A 23,693-nucleotide genomic window follows, 5' to 3' on the forward strand; every position below is an offset into this window, starting at 1 on the left:
GAAAGGTCAATTTCTAAAGAAATTTTGAGATTTTGAAAGATTAATTTCTGATAAAGTCCCAATGACTTTGAGAAAATGGATTTCTTGGAGCTTCAAACCTTGAAATTGAGGATGTTAGAACATTGGAAAATCATGATTTGAACTGTGTAAATACTTGAAACATCATTGAAAACTCAGAGTTTTGAGGAAATCACTTTCTGAGAAAGACTTAGAAAAGTTTGAGAAAATCGATTTCTCTGAAATGGAATTGGAAAGTAAGTCAGAAAAAGGGGCGTGTGGCCCTATGAAAGATTTTCATGATGTAAATGTGAATGAATGAATGTAACTTCAAAGCATATTTTCTGAGGAATTTGAGGAAAACATTTGAGAAATGCAGTGGATTTCAAAATAGCCTAAGAGTGTAGGCTGAATGTGGCTAATACGAAGATGACAAATCTGGGTCTCGTTCGTATTCTAACTATGGCCATGAATACGAATTCCACCGAGTTTGTAAACTCCCTAAAAGCTCGTGCATGTGCCATTCGTGTCAACCATAGTGAATTTGGAAAATGTGCAATGAATTGCCATACATCAGATATCAGAATTTACGAAAGCAAACTATATGCAATGCACCCTATTCTATGCAGAAATGTAACTCTTATTCCAATATTACATTTGATATTTACATTGAATTGAATAAGAAAAAGAAATAAAAGAATAAAGTCTTCCACTTAAATATTTCTGCAAAACTAAAAAATGGGTTAGCACAAATATGTAGGTTTATCTGGATTTATCTGAAAATATCGAGAAATTATCGGACTTTATCCATATATAAGCTCAATTCATACCTCCCTGATATAAACATGAGAAATAAATGATGCTAATGCATGAAAATTTGAAAAATAAGATTTGAAAATTTGAAATTGAAATTAAAATAACCAAAATGCCCCTGATAACAAGACTATGACTTTGAAGTCAGGGTTTTCATAAAGATATTTTATAAAAATGAGAACTTTAAAATCCAAATGAATGCAAATGAAGATAAAATTAAACACAAGATGATATGACATGATTGTATGCATGAAAATACAAAAAATGAAAGTTTGAAAATTCGAAATTAAGGTGAAAATGACTCAAATGCCCTTGATAACAAGACTATGGCCTTGAAATCAGGGTTTTCAAAAATAATTTTCGTAAAAATAAGAATTTTGAAATTCAAATGAATGCAAATGAAGTTAAAATCAAATATAAGATGATATGATATGATTATATGCATGCTAAAACTTTAGAAATGCAAAAATATCACAAAAACATTGAATTTCACCTGAATTTTGGCAATTTAACTAATACACATGTCAATTGAACTCAAAACCACACCAAATTCAGCATGGAGGATTATATTGACCCTAAAAATGGAATAAGATCATAAAATTGAATTTTATGGCAATATTTAAATATGAAAATTGAATAAAAACACTAAAATTATAAGATTTCTGCCTACATGCTCTAATGAGAGCAGATTTGAAGACTAATCTTACCATAAAAATTTTTAAGATTCTGCATGGTGACAGAGGAAAATTAGAAGAGAAATTTTGCTTTTTACAAATTTAAGATTTGACCTATGGTCGGAGAATTACAACTCTGGCAATCTAGGTCAAAATCCAGCAACCTTGCAACCATAGGCAAACTGATAGGCTTTCATAAACATTAAGGGAAAAATAGCAAATAGTTGCCAAAATCTCTGAAAATTTAGGAGGATGTTGCAGACAAACAGAGGATCAGATCTCTTTTTACAGTTTTGGCATCCGACTTACGGTTACAGAAGACACATTGGATTAACAAACCCCTAAATCTGAGGAAATTGAACTAATAGGAAATTGACAGGTGAACTTCTAAAATCTAGAAAAAAGAGAAATCTAAGTCCTAAAATCTTGAAATTCTGAGAAATGATAGAGGATGTTCTGAGGAACAATTCTTTTTTTGACAGTCAGAGGATCTGACTTATAGGTCGGAAAACCACAAGCAATTTAGGTCAGAGTAGATCCTGACAAGCCTGTAACAGACTTTGCACAATAGTCTGTAGGGATTGATTTTTGAAGAGATCAAATTTTATCATAAAAATCCCAAAACATCTTGTAAAATACTAGATTCCTCCTTGTATACACCGTATTTTACTAATCATGATTCGGATATTCCATGAGGGAGATCTAAGATCAACAAGTCTGCTACAGGGGGATCCAGTATTTCCACAGGGTTAAAAACCTGATTTAGTGTTTGATTTTTAAAATGGAGTTACATAAATTAAATCAATCCAATTTTTTGTTAGAAGATCGCAGCCAAATAGAGGCATTCACAACAAAATTTTTAGAATTTATTGACAAAAAATCAAGCATAAAATAATAACTGGACTCCATGCATAAAATCAAAACCTATAGTTCTCTAGGTAAATATTAATGAGACTAACAAAACCATCTACAAAATAGTAAAATTAATCAAATGAAATGCCTAAGATATGTAATCTACCTGAAAATAATGCTGAAAACAAAGAACAACAGGGAGATACAAACTTTGTTCAATGTTGGCTATTGATGAGAGGGGACCCGATCCATCTATCGGATGGATCCCTCCCTCTACGTAGCTTGAACACACAAGATAGAATTCTTTTCTTTAATTTTACAATATAAACCCAGTTCTAAACTGGTTTTTTATATCGGATCCATCAAAAGAAACAAATTTTACCTTGGGCTTTGCTTCGATCGGCTCGAGATGCTGCTACTTGCTGTGGAGGTGGAAGGGGTTGCACCGGTTGCTGAAGCAAGAGGGAGTTGCTGGTGGTGGTGCAAGGATGACTGATGGTCTATTTTTAATCAATTCCCTAAAAGTACACACAATAGGATGATAATTTTCAAAGATTCCAGTAAAGAATCCAATGATGTCAAAATAAGTAGAAGATGCACGTCATAACCTCTTTGACAAAGATTTATGTAAAAGATGTCTAACACAAATATAGGAATTTCACATACCTGACTGCTAAGTGGAAGGCATTCAAGTTTAAGGATATCAAAAGAGTGCAATACCCATTGTGCATATCATTTGCCTTAGGTGAACGCCGTGAGTCTCAAAGGGGTTTGGCATAGTGAATGGGGCCTAAGCTGCTAGAAGAGCAGTCTAGGTTCAAATCTCATGAGCATCAGTCCCTTGTATAATAGCCAAAGCAAGGCAACACTATGAAGACAAGGGGTGCACTACGGTTTTACAATTGGAGAATCAATTGTTGGTTGGCAGTTATAGTCCAGCATGGCCAAGTCTCTTACTCCAAGGGTGGTTTCTCCATCTGACATGAAAGAAAGGGTCAAAGCGAGCTCCTTAGGGGTGGAGGCTCCAACTTTTTTCCCCATCTAGTGAAACACTTGTGCCTTTTTTTGCGGAAAATGGCCATGCTGTACGACTAATTTGACATGTTTCTCTAAAAACCTATAAGTTTTGCTATTCTCTCGATGTTCAAAATGGCAAATACCGAACCTCGTTAGGACCCTTTTACCCTTCACAATTGTGAATTGATGGATTATTGCAATAAAATTATACCTCTTGTCGGCTAGTGGAAACTCTCACTTAAATCCATAATCACACATTTTCTTATGCGGGCCTCACAAACCTGCATAAATATATTTATGAAAATTGGGTGAAACTAAAACCACTAAAATCACAAATATCTTATTCGCATATACTTATGAATTCGCATAAATATATGTGCGAACATCAGATTAGACTAAAACCACTAAAATAGCAAATATTCTACTTATTAATATACTACACGAATTTACATAAATATTGTGCAAACCTTCGGTTAGACTAAAATTACAAATATCCTATTTATTTGCATATATTCACGAATTCACATAAACATATATGTGAACCTCCGGTTAGATTGAAACCATTAAAATCACAAATATCCTACTTATTTGCATATACTTCACGAATTCGCATAAACATATATGTGAACCTCTATTTTAGTTTAAATGAATGTCTCAATATTGTAAATATCATACTTAAATATTTGTGAATTTACGATATATATGTGATATTTCTTATTTTTTGCAGAATTCACAAATCATATATAAACTAGTTGTTCGCACCCCAGAGCCATTTTTGCATAAACTAGAGTTCTTTGTGATCCTCAACCAGTGCTCTCCAACCTGCTTCCCTTCGGCGATTAGTTCTGGCAACTATTCATAGGCTGCACTTCATCACAGTCGAACCATCAATGACATTTTTTTCTGGTAAGCACATCCTTAACGACATCTTTAATGGTTGAATCAAATAGTGTTCCCCGACCAGTGGTCCCCAACCTGCTTACCTTCAATTTTTTGTTTGTTTATGCGTTGCATAGCTTGTATTGTAAGCATGATTAAGGCACACTGTTTGATTAGGGGACTTACTTATCCTCGCAAATAGTTTTTTTTTTGCAGTACTTTTTCACTATGTCATGTCTTGTTATTATAGAAAATTTGAATTTGTTTAATACAATATGACCACTAAAAATTATGAATTAGGTCATCCTGATCATTTGCAAGCACAAATAAATAGAGAGGGAGTCATATCCAAAGCCAAAAATGCAGGTGTCTAACGTTTTCCATAAAAAATACACCCTTGTTAAACACATAAAGCTATGCTCAAACAACAAGCAGCAAAAACAACAACTGAAAATTTCAAAGTGGCCTATATATAAGAAAGCATACGCAAAAAAGGTTGGTCAGTTTGTGAGCACATTCTTGTCTCCCTTCTCGAAAGCATCTAAGGAGCAAGGAGGGTGACCCATTGGCTTGCATTAAGGTTGTTGCTAACCTCAATGACTAAATAGATGAAGTTGGAGATACGGCCACCTGCAGTGACAGTGGCGAGATGAAGAAGAAGAGGGTGGAGGTACCTCACCAAGGGGCTAAGGTTAATGTGGACCCTCCTCAGGAAGTGGATGTGAGTGAGGGTCATGTGACTGGATCGGATGTGAACCCTAAGACTAAAGTTAATATGGATCCTCTTCAGAAGTCTGAGGTTTATGTCGCAGAGGAGAAAGTACAAGCTCTGAGGAAGAAGTTGCAACAGGAAAGAAGGTCTAGTACTCTTGAACATATATTTTGTTTATTTGTTATTTTGTAATAATTGTCAATTTATATTTAATCATTGATTAAATTTTCATATATATATATATATATATTCAATCATTGATTAATTTAATGTTGCTACTATCCATTGATGCAATTGATTAGTTTATCATATATGTGTGAAACATGTAAAAAATCTATATTTTTATGTGTGTGTAATTCAATAATTAATTTGACTGATTCTAGAAAAATTAATTTTGATTGTAGGATTCACAACCAATTGATTCAGAAGAGCCAACATCCCGCATGCATTGGTTTTACTAGAACCAAGTACACCATTAGTTTATAACACTAACAGTGGAAGCGAAGGAGTTACTGGATCAAATGCATTTTCGCAAATTCTTGGAGATCACACTATGGAACATTAGTCACCCTCGTAGAGGTTGTTGGGCAGTTTTGCAATCCGGTAACTAACACATTCCAGTTCAGAGATCTTGATATGACCATCACGTTAGAGGACATGGTACCAATTACAAGACTGAAGTGCCATGAGGAGCCAGTGAGTGAACAACAGTAGAGAGATTTCAATCACTTGTGTGATCTTTACTTGCAAGCAAAGGATGATGTGTTCAAAGCTGAAAGGATCAAGTTTGCATGGCTTAAGGGCCACTATGACCTCAGTAAGGTGCAGATGATAAAGACAAAGCTATCATGTGTTGGAGGGAAGGGCGATAGTAGAGTGGACAAGGAGGTGATAGCATTTTTGCTCTACTTCTTTGGCTCATGTTTATTCATTGTCACTAGTGGAAAGTCGGTCCATGCATCATACGTCGAACTATTACAAGATCTGGATTGCGTCAATTAATACGCACAAGGAGCAACCTCACTTGCACACCTGTATGCAAGTTTGAATAGTGTAAGGAGTGGAAGAAAAAATGTTGTCAGAATGCTGGTGTTGTTGGAGGTATTTATTCCTTTATTGTACCTAAACTTTTGATTTATATTCATACATTATTTAACATTGTATTATACTTGCATACTGTGTATTAATCCTAAAGTTTTAATTTATAGATACATGCTATATAATAATCCTTGGTAATCATTATATTAAGCCTTGTAGGTTTGGATATAGGAGTACATATCCATTGTACGACCCCAGATGTGTGACTTTGTTTATGAATTTTCACATGCCATAATATGGAGTTGGTCATGCAACGAAGAGGGCAAAGAGGGCCATGATCGAAGATTGATAGGTCCTTACATGAGACGTGTCGAATGCACTGCATCACTTTACAGGCTAACCATGTCATACATAAGTATTTTTGTTGATATTTCCTAGATTTTTTTTTTATAAATGTATGTATATAGGCCTAACCATGAAGGAAATGTAGGTAAACTAGTGCCCCTATGAAGACACGAAGGACAAGGAGGAGAATACCGATGTGGTTGTGGGGGTGAAGGACATCGTGAGGAAGGGCATTTGGTTGCATAACATGGATGAAGTTGAGCGCCAAATTGCGAGCTAAGTCATGCGGCAGTTTGGGTTTGTTCAGCAACCACCCAGTCGCCCTCGCACAGTTAGAAAATTTTTGTCGCTTTCTATAAAGGATTAGATGAAGGATTACCCCACGATATTCTTTTGTGAACTTGAAGACTAGCGCAAGGGCGGTGAAGACATCAGCTTATCGTCTATGGTACGTGCCACCACTGATGATTTTGTAGCTAGGTTGCATGTTCTCCATTCACAAAGAGGGTCTTTTTGGAGTAGGAGAAAGTTGTAGTAAAGCACAAAATGACCTTAAGTAGATTAGAAGCAGAGTTGTCTCTTGCACTTGACGATAACCACATACCGAAGCATATGATACAAAATCAAGTTGGCCTTCTCGAGAAGGCAAATAAGGTCATCGAGGAGCTACGATCACGCCATTGACAACATCCTCAATAGTGACTTCATGTGATTGTTTTGTAAATTTATGTAGAAGATCAACATTGTAACTAATGGATATTGTATATAATGTCATTTTGAATGAATTTATATCAGTGGATTTTTATTAGAATGAGGATGTTTGCATAAAATAACTATGAAAAATAACAAGTATGAACAGGAGGTAGTTCACATATAATATTTGCAAAAATTTGTCAACTTTCGCAAATATTTTATGCGACATTTCTCATCATCATAAATATTTTATGCAGAATGAATAAGTCCAAATAAAATATTTGTGAAACTTGACATTCTACATAAAATAGTTGCGAAAGTAGACAAATATTTGTCAATTGCCAGTTATTTTATGCGAACTAACTTATTCCAGTAAATTTTTGCATAAGAATGACAAATATTTATAAGGGTCAAGAAGTCTGCATAAAATAATTGTGAAAGTTGACAAATTATGCAGACTTTTGTATTCGAGAAAATATTTGCATAAATTTAATAGCATTCATTTATGAAAAATAATCCTGCTCGTATATTTTATAATTCATTCATTCATTTATTCATATTCACATATATATTCACTCATACATGTGTGTGTGTGTGTGTGTGTGAATGTACAAACCATAAAAGTTGAATCTAAACAATTAAAACAATAACAAAATAACAACAAGAGTGTCCACAACTTATATGTGTGTGCATTTACATCCTTAATGTTTGAAGTTTACAATACAAATTTTCAATAAACTCATAATTGTCCACATCTCAGCTATCGAGACATCGACATTTGGCACCTCACTGACCGATGTTTCCTCAACCTCTACCTTTTTTATTGGCCTTCATACCTTTGGAAGTCCTTTTCTTCATGTGCTTATAGAAGTTGATCATACGATTACTTATATCTATGACATCTTGTTGAAAAAAGGGTTATTAGTAAACAACTAACTACAACAAACATCCCAAAAAATTGAATAACTGATATATAAATATATACCTGTGTAAAGTTCAATCTTTAATTTTTTTCTCAAGTATTGCATATACACTATGACAAATATACCAATACTATACCTGTAATAAACATATACCAAATCAAGAACATGTACATGTACAAATTGAGTTAATAAACAAATGCAAAGTAATTACTCATTCTCTTATTGAGGAATACCCTTCATGGTCTGCACTGTCCAATCTTTGTAACAGTCAAACCCAAATTGCAGTAAAACAATGAACCACCAACACATATGCACGAAAACAAGATAACAAATATACACAACAAAGTGTGATCATTGCAAAAAAAATTTATTTTTCCTCTTTTCCTCTTATTTTCCTTTCTGCCCCTTTTTCCTTTTTGAAGGGAAGAAAAAAAAAGAAAGAAAGAGAGAAGAGAAAGCAAGAAAGAAGGAAACTCTTTGCATGGTCTCACTTGACCTTTATTTGGAAAAGATTTGAAAATTTACTCGCCGCCATTTTTGAAAATTTGCGGGAAAAATGGAGAGACAGGATTTGCTCGTCGGTACGAGGTTCAACCACTCTTGGCGCTTTTACCAGGGATAATTGAACCAAGGATTGAATCAATGCCTTTTGCTTTGCCTAAATTTGTCTAAATGATTATTCTAAAACCCTAGATGCACATTGAATCATGTTTGTGCTATGAGAATGCAAAGATGTATGCTTTTGAGAAAATGCTTTAGAAATTTTGGATTTTTCCAAGTGACTTTGAAATAGGTTTAAAAAATATCCTTGAAGAAGAGGTTCAAAAGTTGAACTTGATTTGGAAAATTTGAAATTTTAAATCCAAACTTTCATCTGAAATGAATTTGAGATTTTGAAAAGGAAATTTGAAATTCTGAAGTTGAAATAGTAATTGAAATCAAAGATTGAAATAGATTAAAATTCGAATTGAAAAAGGAGGATTTGAAATCGAAAATGAAATTTGGAAAAGAGTGAAATTTGGAAAAGATTGAATTTTGAAATTGGAGTTCAAAATCAAATTTGAAATTTGAAATTTAAAGTTTAGAATGGGAATTGGATTCAAGTTGGAATTTGAGATTAAATTTAGAAATTGAAACTTGAAATTAAAGTTAGAACTTGAAATTGAAGTTGAAACTGGAACATAAGAATGAATTTAGAAGTTGAAGATTTGGAATAAACTTTGGATTTTGAATTTGAGAATAGAATTTGAATTCAAACTTGAAATTTAAAATGAGAAGGGAATTTGGAAATTGGATTGAATTTCTAATTAAATAAATCTCAAAAATCGATTTGGAATCTTAAAATGAATTTCAAAACTTTGATTTAAAATTGAATTAAAACTCAGGGTTTGAAATAGAATTCGAAGATGGAAATAATGAATTTGAATAAAATTTAAAATATGAAATTCAAAAAGGTGAAATTCAGAAATAAGAATTGAAAGTTGGAATTTTGAGATAAGATTTAAAACTAAATGGAAATGAGAATAAAAGATGAATTTGAATTTGTAAATAAGAGTTGAAAAATGATTTTGAATTTAGAAATGAAAACTATGTTTTTTAAAGTTTATTTCAAAGCTCACTTGGAATTTTGAAAATGATTTGAAATAATTTAAGAAGGAATGCAATTCTATCCTAAATGATGAATGCTTTGAAATTTATTTAAAGAGTGGAATTTAAAAGCATATTTTATTTTTTAATAGAATTGAAATAAGATTAAACCATAATACATTCATGACTATAGTCACAAATGTATTATAATATAATCTTTATTTAAATTTTAATAAATAATAAAATAAAATTTTGTGCCTTTATAGGATTTAAAATAAAATTAACTTTTAATATATCCATGACTATGGTCACAAATATATCTCAAACTAATTTATATCTTAAATTCTGTCAGAGGAAAAAAAGAATTTCATAAAAATATGATGATTTTCAAAAGAGACCTAAGTGGAGGTCAAATATTATTCCATAAAAGATAAAAATTCTAAGTATTATTCACATTTTGACTATGACTATAAATGTGAATCATTTACTTAGGATTAATTACCTTTTATTAGAATGATGCATGTGTCATTCGTGTTTCACTATTCACGAATTTTTGAAATAAAGACAAAACTGAGATGTCACAAGCCATTATGAGAACTATATACTCATACATTCTATTCTAAGCTGAAAAGTAGAAATTCTCAATAATATCAAATTATTATAGTCGTGAATTGAAATTGAAATTATAAAATTTCTAATATAAGAAGAGAAATCAACATTTTCCACATTTTCTCTGCAAAAACTGAGTTAGCACAAGGCAAAATGTAAAATATAGAAAGATATCATGATGCTATATTGAAACTAAAATGCATATGATTATGCCTGAATGCTAATGAGAAAATATACATGAAAATGCATATGGAATGCACTATGTTGTTGAGAAAACGTATATTGGAATACATATGTAATGCACTAAGCCATTGATGAAATGAATATTAAAATGCATATGTAATGCACTATATTGCCATGCCTATGCCATTGAAAATATATTTATGAGAATGCATGTGAGATGGAGATATAGGAAAACATGGGTCTACTGTGAACGAACATGAAGTGCTGGACTAGATTTGCATGTATACAAACTAGAGTTATGGTGGAAATTCAATGAGAAGACTAAATACATATGCTACTAAAGCAATGAAATGTATTGAATGATATACAAATGCATAGGTGATAGTGGTGCAACAATGTGCAATGGAGTAACATGTTGGGCAATGAAGTGAGAATGTGCAGGTGGCAATGTTCTGTGTACAAGTGCAGGAAACATATATAAATGAGTTGTATGCATTGGATGGTGTCATCCAAGTAGTGTGCAAAAAAGTGACATATAGGTAATATGTAAAGCACTGTGCCGATGGATGTGTAAAGATGACATAAAGATGATGTGAAAAATGTGACTTCAGCAGATGCGACGACCTCTATGATTGAACAGAATGCTTGCAGAGAATGAATAGAATGCTTAATCTGAGGTGGGATACAAGGATTGTCATGTAGACATTGACATGCTGATACAGGAATAACTTAGGTGCTGGGTGTTAATGAGATGCCATATGTAACAATATTTGTTAATATGTAGATGCAGAGTACATCTGATGTATAAGTGCAGAGGATATAATGTTGTAAGGCAGTGAAGGATGTTGTGGTGAGGTGTTGCAAAATGAAGTGTTGGTGTGAAGAGGTGAAATGCTATGAAAGGTTGTGCAAGTGCAGGTGCAACAATGTTGTTGTGCAATACTTGATGCAGGTGAAATATGATATGAAGATCCAATAGATGGTGTGCAAGGGTGTAACTAGAAGCATAGAGATGCAGGAAGTGTAGGAAGATGTTGTGCAAAAATGATACAGATATACAAGTGATGCTGGGGATGAAGTGCAGAGGATATGAGAATGCTACACAACCGTGCTAATAAGGAATGTGCAGCGATGTAGCAGGTCCAACAAGATGAAGAAGTGAAATGCACAGGTGGTAGTGATGTGATGTGTTGGGCTGATACAGAGTGAGGTGGTAGGTGCGACAGTGAAGAGTGCAAGGTGCTGTGCTGTTGGTGGTGCAGAGGCGATATGCAAAGGGTGAGTATTATGCAGAAAAATATTGTGCACGGGGAAATGTAGGATGTTGCTGAAGGCAGTGTCTCACTGAGAGAGCTCAATCTATCATGCAAAACATGTATATCTTTCCAACTTGAAGTTTGAAGCATAAAAAAGGTTGAAGAATACAAAAAAAAAATAGTTTGTTTTCCCTTGTCACCCAAAAGCTTAAACCTGATAGAAATGAATGGCAATTTCAGTTCTGCAATACCCTTGAACTTCAGGGAAAAAAAATGGACCTGACACCTCAGGTCTACAAAGATTTGAAAGGATTGAACACAATAGAGTTATAGCATGCCCCAAACATCCTTCAAACATCAAAATGGTGAGGGCAACATCCTTATTGACGATCATCATTTCCAGATGAATTTTGGGCCATACTGGACTTATTTCACCAAAATTAAGCAGAAAAAGGGGCACTAAAAACCCAGAGTCTTCTACTCTGGCTCTGGAACCAGAAGCCCATGGAAATGGAATGCTTAGAATCAGCCTAAATTGATCTTATTTTAATAAAGCAGAGGTAAATTCTGACACCATGTCATTCTCCAATTGCAAAATAAGGTACCATGAAGTAAAGATTGTTGAGAAACTATGTTTTGATGACACATAATATGATATACTGTCATGTATGCTTTAATATGATATGATGATATGCCTTCATGAAAAATGTTATATTATGACTGGATATGATTTGTCATGTATTTAACGAGTATTTGATGCAAGGTTATTTCACCTAAAAAGAATGGAGACAACCTGTTCAAGTACAACTATTTGATGGAATCATACTCTCTAAAGAAAAAGCTTGATGGACCATACATTCTTAAAGATCATCCAAGGAGATCGGCTACTTCAAGATGAAGACTTTTTTCTTCTTTAGAGTCATATGTAACAGAACCTTTAGAAGCATGCATATTGCATATTTCATATTACATGCTTTATCATACAAGCCATCTATTTACAAAAAACTATGTTTTTATAAAAGGATACGATATTTCAAAAAACACCTTTTTGGAAACAAATCATTGTACTTTCTTACAAGCATTTATGAAAAAGGTATTTTGACAAAATATAATAGCTCATGATTTCAAAAGCATTAATTGTACCTTCTAACATACATTTATAAGAAAGACAACTTGAAAAGAAATAAAAGCTGATGATTTCAAGTATGAAAGAAAAAGACAAAATGAATTTAATCATAATACATAATCGACTATCTTGAATTGACAAAACAAATATTATTATATTATGTTTGAAAAAGAATTTAGTTACTTTATACACTCAAGAATGTCGACTTACTTAAAGTCATCATTCTTTCTGTAAACATTAAAAGCCACCTCAAAAGCATTTGAGAAATGACTATTTAATTAATAATAAAATCTCCACACAAGAATGTCGACTTACTTAAAGTCATCATTCTTTTTGTAAACATTAAATAACACCTTAAAAAGCATTTGATAAATGACCATTTGTAAATAAAGTACTCAACAAAGCATTTATTGTACTTACATGCATTTAAGTAAAGAAGTGATGATTTGTAAGAAAAATACTAATATACTACAAATCATTAAATTGAGTAAAGACAAAACTACATGATAACTTACACTCCAACGTTCATTGTACTACAAATCATTTATTATGAGAAGAGACCTTTTACAGATTATATCTCATTTAAAATACAACAACGAATAGTATACCCCAAATGCTACACTTATGAAAAGAAGACTTTTCAAAAAAGCAATGTAGTACACATATCTTTTTACACAAAGTTGTTTTTGAAATGACTTGACATCTCATATCTCAAAAGGACAATCATTTCAAAAAGGCAACGACTATTTTCTTGAGGCTATATATACACTAACAAAATAGTATTTCAAATAAGACATGTGAGCTTACAAAGAGAAAAATTCTTATTCTATATTCGAAAAAGAGAGCCTAGAAAAAGAAAGAGAAAAGAGAAGAGAAAAAGTCAAGAAAAACTCTTTGACAAAGAGAATCATCTGTGTGAAAAGAAAAGAACATTCTGAGAATCTTCATTCATGCATTCATATCATTCTGAAGGTTCTATAGGAAGTATTATAACTTTCTGTTAATCACTGTATCCCTTCTATGTTGAGAGAAGTAGACCTCTGTGAAAGAGGGTGTTTCCCTTCTCTGTTGAGAGAAGTAGACCTCTGTGGAAGAGGGTGTTTCCCTTCTCTGTTGAGAGAAGTAGACCTCTGTGGAAGAGGGTGTTTCCCTTCTCTGTTGAGAGAAGTAGACCTCTGTGAAAGAGAGTGTTTCCCTTCTCTATTGAGAGAGGTAGACCTCTAAGGAAGAGGGTGTTGTACTATTTATCCCGTAATACGGATTTTATAGTGAAAGGATCAAGTGTTTTACTTAAGGACTGGATGTAGGTCAGTAACTCGGCCGAACCAGTATAAATCTTGTGTTTATTATGTTGTTCTTTATTGCCATATTTTTTATATTATCGATCTGCAACAAATTTCACTATTCACCCCCCTCTTGTGGAATTTCATTTGGTATCAAAGCAAGTTCTGCTGGTTTCGACATAACAAGTATTCCGGCACAAAAATAGCATCAACCTCTTATGCTCGTGACATCGAAGGTCAACACTCATCTCACCCTCCTTTTTTTAATGACACTAACTATGGCTATTGGAAATGTAGAATGACCATATTTCTCAAGTCTGTAGATTTTGCTGTATGGAATATCGTAGAATGTTCATATTCTTCTCATACATCAGACTACTCTTCATGGACTGATGAAGAAAGAAAAATGGCAAACTTAAATGCAAAAGCCATGAATGCTCTATACTGTGCCATAGACCAAAATGAATTTAACAGAATATCCATTTGTGATTCTGCTCATGATATTTGGCATTCTTTTGAAGTTATTCATGAGGGAACAAACAGAGTAAAAGAAGCTAAGATCTCATCATTGGTTCGAAAATATGAACTTTTCAAGATGATCAAAGATGAAACCATTACTGAAATGTTCACTAGATTCACCAATATCACCAATGATCTTAAATCTCTAGGAGAAACTTATTCCCAGACTGATAAGGTGAAAAAGATCTTGAGATCTCTCACAACTGACTGGGAGAAAAAGACTACAACTATTGAAGAAGCCCAAGATCTTTCCAAGCTTACTCTGGACGACTTAATAGGCAATCTTATGGCCAATGAAGTCCATATAAAGGAAAGAAGGGAAGAAGAACAATCTCCAAAGAAAAATCTAGCCTTCCCAGCCATCTCTGAGAATGAGGACTCAGAAAATGAGTTTGAAATGGTGCTACTTACTCAAAGATTCCAGCGCTTCATGAGAAAGAACAGGTTGTCCAAAAAGTACAAAGAAAAGAAAGATTGTAAATAAGACACCATGTGCTATCAATGCAATAAGCCAGGTCATGTAAAACATGACTGTCCTCTTCTAAAGAGAAGATCTAAAGTCGATGAACCAAAGAAAAGATTCTTCAAGAAGAAGGCTCTCCATGCTCAATGGGATGATTCAGAACCATCCACCAGTGAAGAGTTGAGTGGTGATGAAGCCGAAACTGCAAACATGTGCTTCATGGCAAACGAAAGCTCTGTAAGTGAAATTTCTGACTTTTCCTTTGAAGAACTTCTAGATGCTTTTCAAGAACTATTTGAAGAATCTAGAAAAATGAGTCTAAAAAATAAAAGTTTAAAATATGAAAATTTAGAGCTTTCTCAGAAAAATGAAAAACTCAGTATTGAAAATTCTGAGTTGAAAAAGAAAAAATTGATGCTTATTTCTGAAATCTCTTCTACTAGCTCCAAGACTAAAAATCTTCAAGTAGAAATTTCAGAATTAAAAAATAAAACTGAAAACCTTATGAAAACGGTTTTCAAGTTTACCAAAGGAAAAGAGAACCTGCATAAACTCCTATCCTCTCAAAAATTCTCTTTTTACAAGAATAGTATTGGTTACTCTCATTTCAGCAAACCTTCTTGTATGAATCAAAAGACCACTTTTGTCAAAGGTTCTTTTGAACCTGAAAAGAAGTATTATAATCTTAATTTTAATTCCTTGTACTCTTCTAAGATTATAGATAAACCAAAATCAAAATGGATATGGGTTCCAAAGTCTAACAAAAAGGGACCCGATCGGGTACCAAAAAGAACTTTTACTTGATCTATTGCAGGCACTGAAAAAGAAGAACAGATGGATACTAGACAATGGATGTTCAAAACATATGACAAAACATCCAGATCTTTTTGTTGTTCTTTATCATAAACAATGAGGAACTGTCACCTTTGGAGATAACAACAAAGGTTTAATAATTGGGATTGACAATATTGGTAGTATCGATAAACCCCTTATTAAAGACGTTCTCCTTGTTAAAGGTTTAAAACATAACCTCTTAAGTATCAGTCAAATGTGTGACATAAGATATAACGTTAGTTTCAAACATGATGCATGCCTCATTGTAGACACAAACAAAAATATTATTTTGAAAGATATAAGAAAAAATAATGTATATGAATTATACCTAGAAAATATCTCTGAACATTGCCTTATAGCAAATAATGACTCTCAAAATTTATGGCATATGAGAATGGGACATGTTAATTCTAAATATATTTCTAAACTGGCTAAAAATAACTTGGTACATAGGTTACCTAAAATATCATTTAAAAAGGACTATTTTTATGATGCTTGTCAATTAGGAAAATAGTCAAAATCATCTTTCAAATCAAAGAACATTGTGTCAAGCAAAAGACCTTTAGAACTTCTCCACCTGGATCTTTTTGGTCCTTCTAGGGTAGCTAGTCTTAATAATAATAAATATGCTTTTGTCATTATAGATGATTACTCAAGATTTACTTGGGTAATATTTTTGAAAAACAAAAGTGATACGTTTTATGAATTTGAAATTTTATGTAAAAAGTTACAAAATGAAAAATCTTCTACTATTATCAAAATTCGTAGTGACCATGGAGGAGAATTTGACAATGATCTTTTTGTAAATTTTTGTAACTTGCATGGTATTTCACATAACTTTGCCTTTTCTAGAGCTGCACTTCAAAATGGTGTGATAGAAAGAAAGAATAGAACCCTTCAGGAATCTGCTAGAACTATGCTCCAACATAATAATCTTGCTAAATATTTTTGGGCAAAAGTTGTTAATACTGCATGCTATATATCAAATAGAGTTCTTATCAGGCCCTTATTAAATAAAACTTCTTATGAATTATTCTATGACAGAACCCCAAGGATAGACTATTTTAAAGTCTTTGGGTGTAAATGTTTTATCCTTAACACAAAAGATAGCCTTGATAAATTTGATGCTAAATTTGTTGAAGGCATATTCTTAGGATATTCAAGTCATAGTAAAGCATACAGAGTTTTTAATAAGAATTCAAATACTATTGAAGAATCTATGCATGTTAGTTTTTGTGAATCTATTGATCAATCTGTTCTTATGCAGACTAACGATGATGATCTTGAAAGTACTTATTTTTTCTTAGATGACACAGCTAAACCCAATGAAGATGATCTTCAAAGAAAATTTGCTGAAATCAGAGATCATCCTCAAAAGCAGATTTTGGGAGACTTCACCAAGGGGGTTCAAACTAGAGCTCAGCTGGAACGGATTACAAACATGGCATTCATCTCTCAACTTGAACCAAAGAAGATTGATGAAGCTATCATTGACGAGTTCTGGATGCTAGTCATGACTGAAGAACTGAATCAATTCCAAAGAAATGATGTCTGGGATCTTGTACTAAGACCAAAAGATCATCAAATCATTGGGACAAGATGGATCTTCAGAAACAAGCTGGATGAAACAGGTAATGTTATAAGAAACAAGGCAAGGCTAGTGTCTCAAGGATACAACCAGGAGGAAGGTATTGATTTTGATGAAACTTTTGCTCCTGTTGCTAGACTTGAATCTATAAGAATGCTTTTAGCATATGCAAACTATATCAAATGGATGTTAAAAGTGCTTTTCTAAATGGTTTTATAAATGAAGAAGTTTATGTAAAACAACCTCCAGGTTTTGAAAATGAACAATTTTTGGATCATGTTTTCAAACTAAAACGTGCTTTATATGGTTTAAAACAAGCACCTTGTGCTTGGTATGACAGACTTAAAACTTTTTTTATTAAAAACCGGATTTTCTGTAGGCAAGGCAGATTCAACCTTATTTATAAAAATAGTGAATGATCATACCCTAATCGTTCAAATATATGTGAACGATATCATCTTTGGATCTACTAACAACAGTCTTTGTGAAGATTTTTCTAAGTCCATGCAGAATGAATTCGAAATGAGTATGATGGGAGAACTCACCTACTTTCTTGGACTGCATATTAAGCAAACCAAGGATGGAGTCTTCATCAATAAGTCTAAATATGCTCATGAACTTCTGAAGAGGTTCAACATGAACTCAACTGCTTCAAAGAATACTCCTATGAGCACAACAACTGTATTGGACAGAGATGAAGATGGTAAGACTGTGGATACAAAGTTATACATAGGTATGATAGGATCACTACTTTATTTAACTGCTAGCCGTCCAGATATCATGTTCAGTGTTTGCTTGTGTGCTAGATTTCAGTCAAATCCAAAAGAATCACATCTTAAAGTTGTAAAAAGAATAATGAGATATCTAAAAGACACGGTTGATTTTGGGTTATTTTATTCAAAATCATCTACATTTGATATAATCTCATACAGTGATGCTGACTTCGCTGGAAGTAAATATGACAAAAAAAACACAAGTGGAACATGTCATATGCTAGGGAACTCACTAGTTCCATGGTTCAGTAAGAAACAAAACTGTGTATCATTATCAACTACTGAAGCTGAATACATAGCTGCAAGCCTAGCATGTACACAAGTCATTTGGATGAAAGAAACTTTAAAAGATTTTGATTTAAAATTTGAAAATAAACTATTTTTTGTGATAATACTAGTGCTATAAACTTATCTAAAAATCCTATTTTACACTCATGAACTAGGCACATTCAAATTAGACACCACTTTTTAAGAGAACAAGTCCTAAACAACATAGTCAAACTGGAATTTATACCCAATAATAGACAATTAGCAGATATTTTCACTAAACCTTTAAAAAATGAAGACTTTATAAGAATTGGAAGAGAGATAGGAATCGGTAAATTAAGTGACTTATAAATTTAATTCATATGACTAATTGAGATATAGTAAAATCATTCTACACGAGTTCACTTTTTCAAAGAATAATTTAATTACAAACTTTACTTAACAAAATTTATCTTAACTAAAGCCTAATAAGTAAGAATGTTAAAAATACTTTATATCAAATCATTTTTTGTCTTCCTACATTCATTTACAAATTTCTTTTTAGACTATCATCATAATCGAGTGTCTATATTTTTATTTATTCTTTTCATGTTTTGTCTTCATTCCCCTTCACCACCTTTTTCAAAGTTAAAAAGAGTCTTTCATGCATTCACGTACATCACAAGTTATTTTAAAAATGCTTTATGTCATTTTTTTTTATCTCTCAAAGTACATTCAACTTTATGTCCAATCACCTTCTACACTTCTCTATAAGAATCTATACAAAAACTCATTCTCGACAAACATGTCTTTCTTCTTATATTATTAAATCAATTAAGTATTAAATGTCCTTTTCATTGGTCCCATCTTTCTCTCTCTCTCTTACGAAATTTGAATCCACCTTTTTTGTCATCCCAAAACCATGGATTTGGCCCCTTGACAAGATTTGAAAACCTCATTTTTTACTCTTTAAAACTATGAACTCTCTCATATCGAGTTTCTTTAAAACTTTGTCTTTCAAATAAACATTAATTCTAAGACAATCATGACGTTACTTTATGTCAATCATCTCATATCAATCATCAATTATTTTTGTCCTATTCTCCATTCATATCTTATTCGAAAATCCATGTATGACATCACCTAAAACCCAGGCTGGATGCCATTTTCATTCAAAAATGGCATAAAGAAAGAACTTGCAAATTCACCTCCTTGATCACACTGAAAATATTTAATATTTGCAGCAAAGACATTATTTACCATGGCCACAAATCTTTTAAAGCAAGCATATGCATCATATTTAGCTTTCAAAGGAAAAAGCTAGGTAAAACCAGTGAACTCATCAACAAAAAATATATAATAGCAATGAAAGGGAAGGCCCCCAAATATCTGAATAAATCACCATAAATGGAATCCTGTTTAGTTTATCAAAAGGCAAACATTTTCTTTTTCTAAACTGATAGTAGAACAAATTTCATCAAGGTTCTTATTCAAAACAAGAGAATCACAATCCCATAAAAATTTATCTAAAACTGGTCGCCCAGGATGACCCAACCGATCATGCCAGCGAGAAGCTGACGACGCCTTTATTGAAATCAACACAGTAGCCTCTAAATCAGCTTTGCCAAAAAGTGGATATACTGACCAAGGTTATTTTCATGACCTGTATTTGGAGAATATGAGCCACGACCCCTAAGCCTTCCTCCAAATCTATTTGATCGTCCTCCCCGATAATTCGATTGTCCACGTTCATGAGCAAAAAAAAGAAAGCAGATGCATTGGTAGCGTTAAAGTTGACTTCTCCGTAGAGACTCTCAAGTCTCTATTCATGACTAAGAAGTGAAGTTCATAGTTCATCAAACGATGGAAGAATAGAACAGGTATACATGGCAGTACCAAAGAATTCATACACACTTTCGTCCATGTAGGCCTAGAAAAAGAAAGAGAAAAGAAAAGGGAAAAAGTCAAGAAAAGCTCTTTGACAAAGAGAATCATCTGTGTGAAAAGAAAAGAACATTTTGAGAATCTTCATTCGTGCATTCATATCATTCTGAAGGTTCTATAGGAAGTATTGTAACTTTCTGTTATTCACTGTATCCCTTCTCTGTTGAGAGTAGGGGTGGCAAAACCTGACACGACCCGCCAACACGACCTGCCAACCCGCCTCTTAGGCGGGTTCGGGTTGGGCTTAAGCTAACCCGTTTAATAAATGGGTCGACCCGCGTAAGCCGTTTATTAAACAAGTCGGGTTCGGGTTGGGGGTATGCCAACCCACCAACCCGCCTAACCCGTTTAATAAACGGGTTAGGCGGGTGGGTCAACCCGCCAACCTGTCTGACAACCCGACCAGCCAACCCGTCAACTCGACCCGAGAACCTGAGAACCCGTTTACCCGACCCAACCCATTTATTAAATGGGTTGGCGGGTCGTGTCGGGTTACCCATTTATTAAATGGGTCGGGTTCGTGTTTGCCATAGCCGACCCATTTAATAAATGGGTCGGTTCGGGTTGAGGTATGTTGACCCACCAACCTGTCGGGTCGACCCGCCAACCCGACACGATTGCCACCCCTAGTTGAGAGAAGTAGACCTCTGTGAAAGAGGGTGTTTCTCTTCTCTGTTGAGAGAAGTAGACCTCTGTGAAAGAGGGTGTTTCCCTTCTTTGTTGAGAGAAGTAGATCTCTGAGGAAGAGGGTGTTTCCCTTCTTTGTTGAGAGAAGTAGACCTCTGAGGAAAAGGGTGTTGTACTATTTATCCCGTAACACGGATTTTATAGTGAAAGGCTCAAGTGTTTTACTTGAGGACTGGATGTAGGTCAGTAACTCGGCCGAACCAGTATAAATCATGTGTTTATTGTGTTGTGCCTTATTGTCATATTTCTTATATTATCGATCTGCAACAAATTTCACTATTCACCCCCCTCTAGTGGAATTTCAAAGATCCTTTCACAGTACCTAATAGATTTTGCACACTGAAAGTAAGCAAGAGGCCTTGTGAACCCAGTGTACACTCGGTAGATAGCAATTCATATCCTTCTACGGAGCACGGGAGTTCTACACCTTCTAGAGCACCAACATTGTCATTAACAGAAGCAAGAAAGCTCACAGAGCCTGAAGCACTTCCAGAGGCATTAGTTCTCAGATTAATCAAACAACAAAATTACTAAATCTGATAAACCCACCCAGATCTTGTGGCCCATGTTCACACCTATTTGCCGCAACAGAGTAAAATTCATAACGGGTTCATTTATTCGCCCCCACTCTCAAACTCCACTCTGTTCTCTCAAAGATAAAGCAACAAATGAAATAGAAATTTACAGTAAATCAATGCAAATATTGGATCAAAGGGTATTGATACGATGGAGATGCTATGCTTGGTACAAGGATGAATCGGGTACCGGAAGTGTGTGGTGATACAACAGATGAACTAAATATAAGATATATCATGCTATGCTGGTGAATTGAATGAAAATTAATAGATGAGATGCCATGATTCTAAATACACCTGAATCACGAATGACAGATAACAAACTGTGAATAAGATCAGAGAGTGAAGGCATGATGCTAAACAGAAAATAGAATACATAAAATTTTGATGTGTAAAACAAGATGTGAAAACATTATGGAATGTGAGTTGCCGTGAAGATAGAATTCACGGTGAATGAAGATGTGATGCATTCAATATGAACCGGTGGAAAGAGCTATCGATGTTCAATACATATAGATGACCAAAAAAGAAAAAGATAGAATGCATATTAAACGACTGCTAATGAAGTAGATCAAAATAAAATGAGCAAATGCAGAGATGATAATGAAATTACATATAGGTGAAAAAGGGGAAAACACTAATTTAAATGAGGTTGAAACAAGTGCAATAGGTGCATCAATGATGAAACAAATCAATGCACAGAATAAAATGCCTAAATGATGAAATAACAAGAGAAAAAAAATGCAGATGAAAGGGGCATTGTGAAGGACATACAATGATGAATTACCAAACAATATCAAAATAGACATTCAAAATATATGAAAATCAGGGAAATAGATTGCAAAAACTAAAAAATATAGGAATACAGGTATTCTGATAATATTGCAATACATAGGTCGATATTGCTAGATGCAGATCGACACTACGAATGATGCTTATGATAAACAGTAAAAAGAGAGAGGAGATAACCGATGCTAAATTAGAGCAAAGAGGTGTAGATGAATTTTTTACAGAAAAAGTAAAAGGAAAAGGAAGGGAAATGGTTACTTACCGTAGCCTTCTATACTGTAGGATCGACCTCCTTCAGCCGAATTGAGAGAAAAAAACACGAAGAGGAAAAGAAAGAGAAAAAAAAGAAGAAGAGAAAGGAAGAGAAGAAGGGAAAATGGGGGAAAGAGAAGAGGGAGAATGGATGATTGTGGAATTGGAGGGGTATAGAGCGATTAGACGGAGAAGAAGGCAAATGGAGGGGTGAAGAGCGATGGAAAGCCAGATGGGGAGGTGAAGAGCGGATGATCCTCCTCATCAACTCCTTTCGGTTGTTTTTATAACGAGAAGCCTTTAGAGCTTTTCAGAAGTGGTCCCTTTTTGTTTTGAAAATTTTCAAGAAGGTGGTTCTGTTTACATGGTTTTTCAGAAAAAGGGGGCTTAGGCCATTTTCTGAAATTCTTTTTCTTTCTTTTATTTTTTTGAAGGAGAAATTTAAGAAAATATGAGGATTTTAAAAGATGGGATCCAGACAAGGTTTTTGTAAAATATTTATTTTGAAATATATGGATTTTTCAAAATGAGGTTTTTGTGAAAATACATGATTAATTTCAGAAAATGAGTTTTAAAATGGATCTGGATCCAAGATTTTGGGTAAATACTCAAGTTTGGATTTCGAATTGAGGAACAGAGGGGAGTGGATCCAAATGGATATCGGATCGGGATAAAATGTCTGAGCTATTCAGAACATTGATTTTGTATTTTTTTAAAATTTGAAAATAGGGGAATTTAGCTCAGAATTGGATTTGGATATTCGTTTTGGATCCGGGGTTGAATCAAGCATCGAAGATAAAATTGGATTTTGGATCTCCAAATGAATTCAAGAAATGATTAGAATTTGATCAGAAGTTGACCCAATTATTCAGAAGATGGGGCTAGAGGCAAAAAGAGAATTTTGGATTTTTTTGAAAAATCTGGGGTGTTCACACAAAGTAAATATATTATTGAATAAGTTATGTTATCATACTATTTGTTTGAGGTATTTATTTGCTAAATATGTGTTATTTATAAAATTGTATAGCCTAAAGTC

This window comes from Nuphar pumila, chromosome 9 (genome assembly GCF_984573655.1).
Source record: "Nuphar pumila chromosome 9, dmNupPumi1.hap1.1, whole genome shotgun sequence".
Classification (NCBI taxonomy): Eukaryota; Viridiplantae; Streptophyta; class Magnoliopsida; order Nymphaeales; family Nymphaeaceae; genus Nuphar; species Nuphar pumila.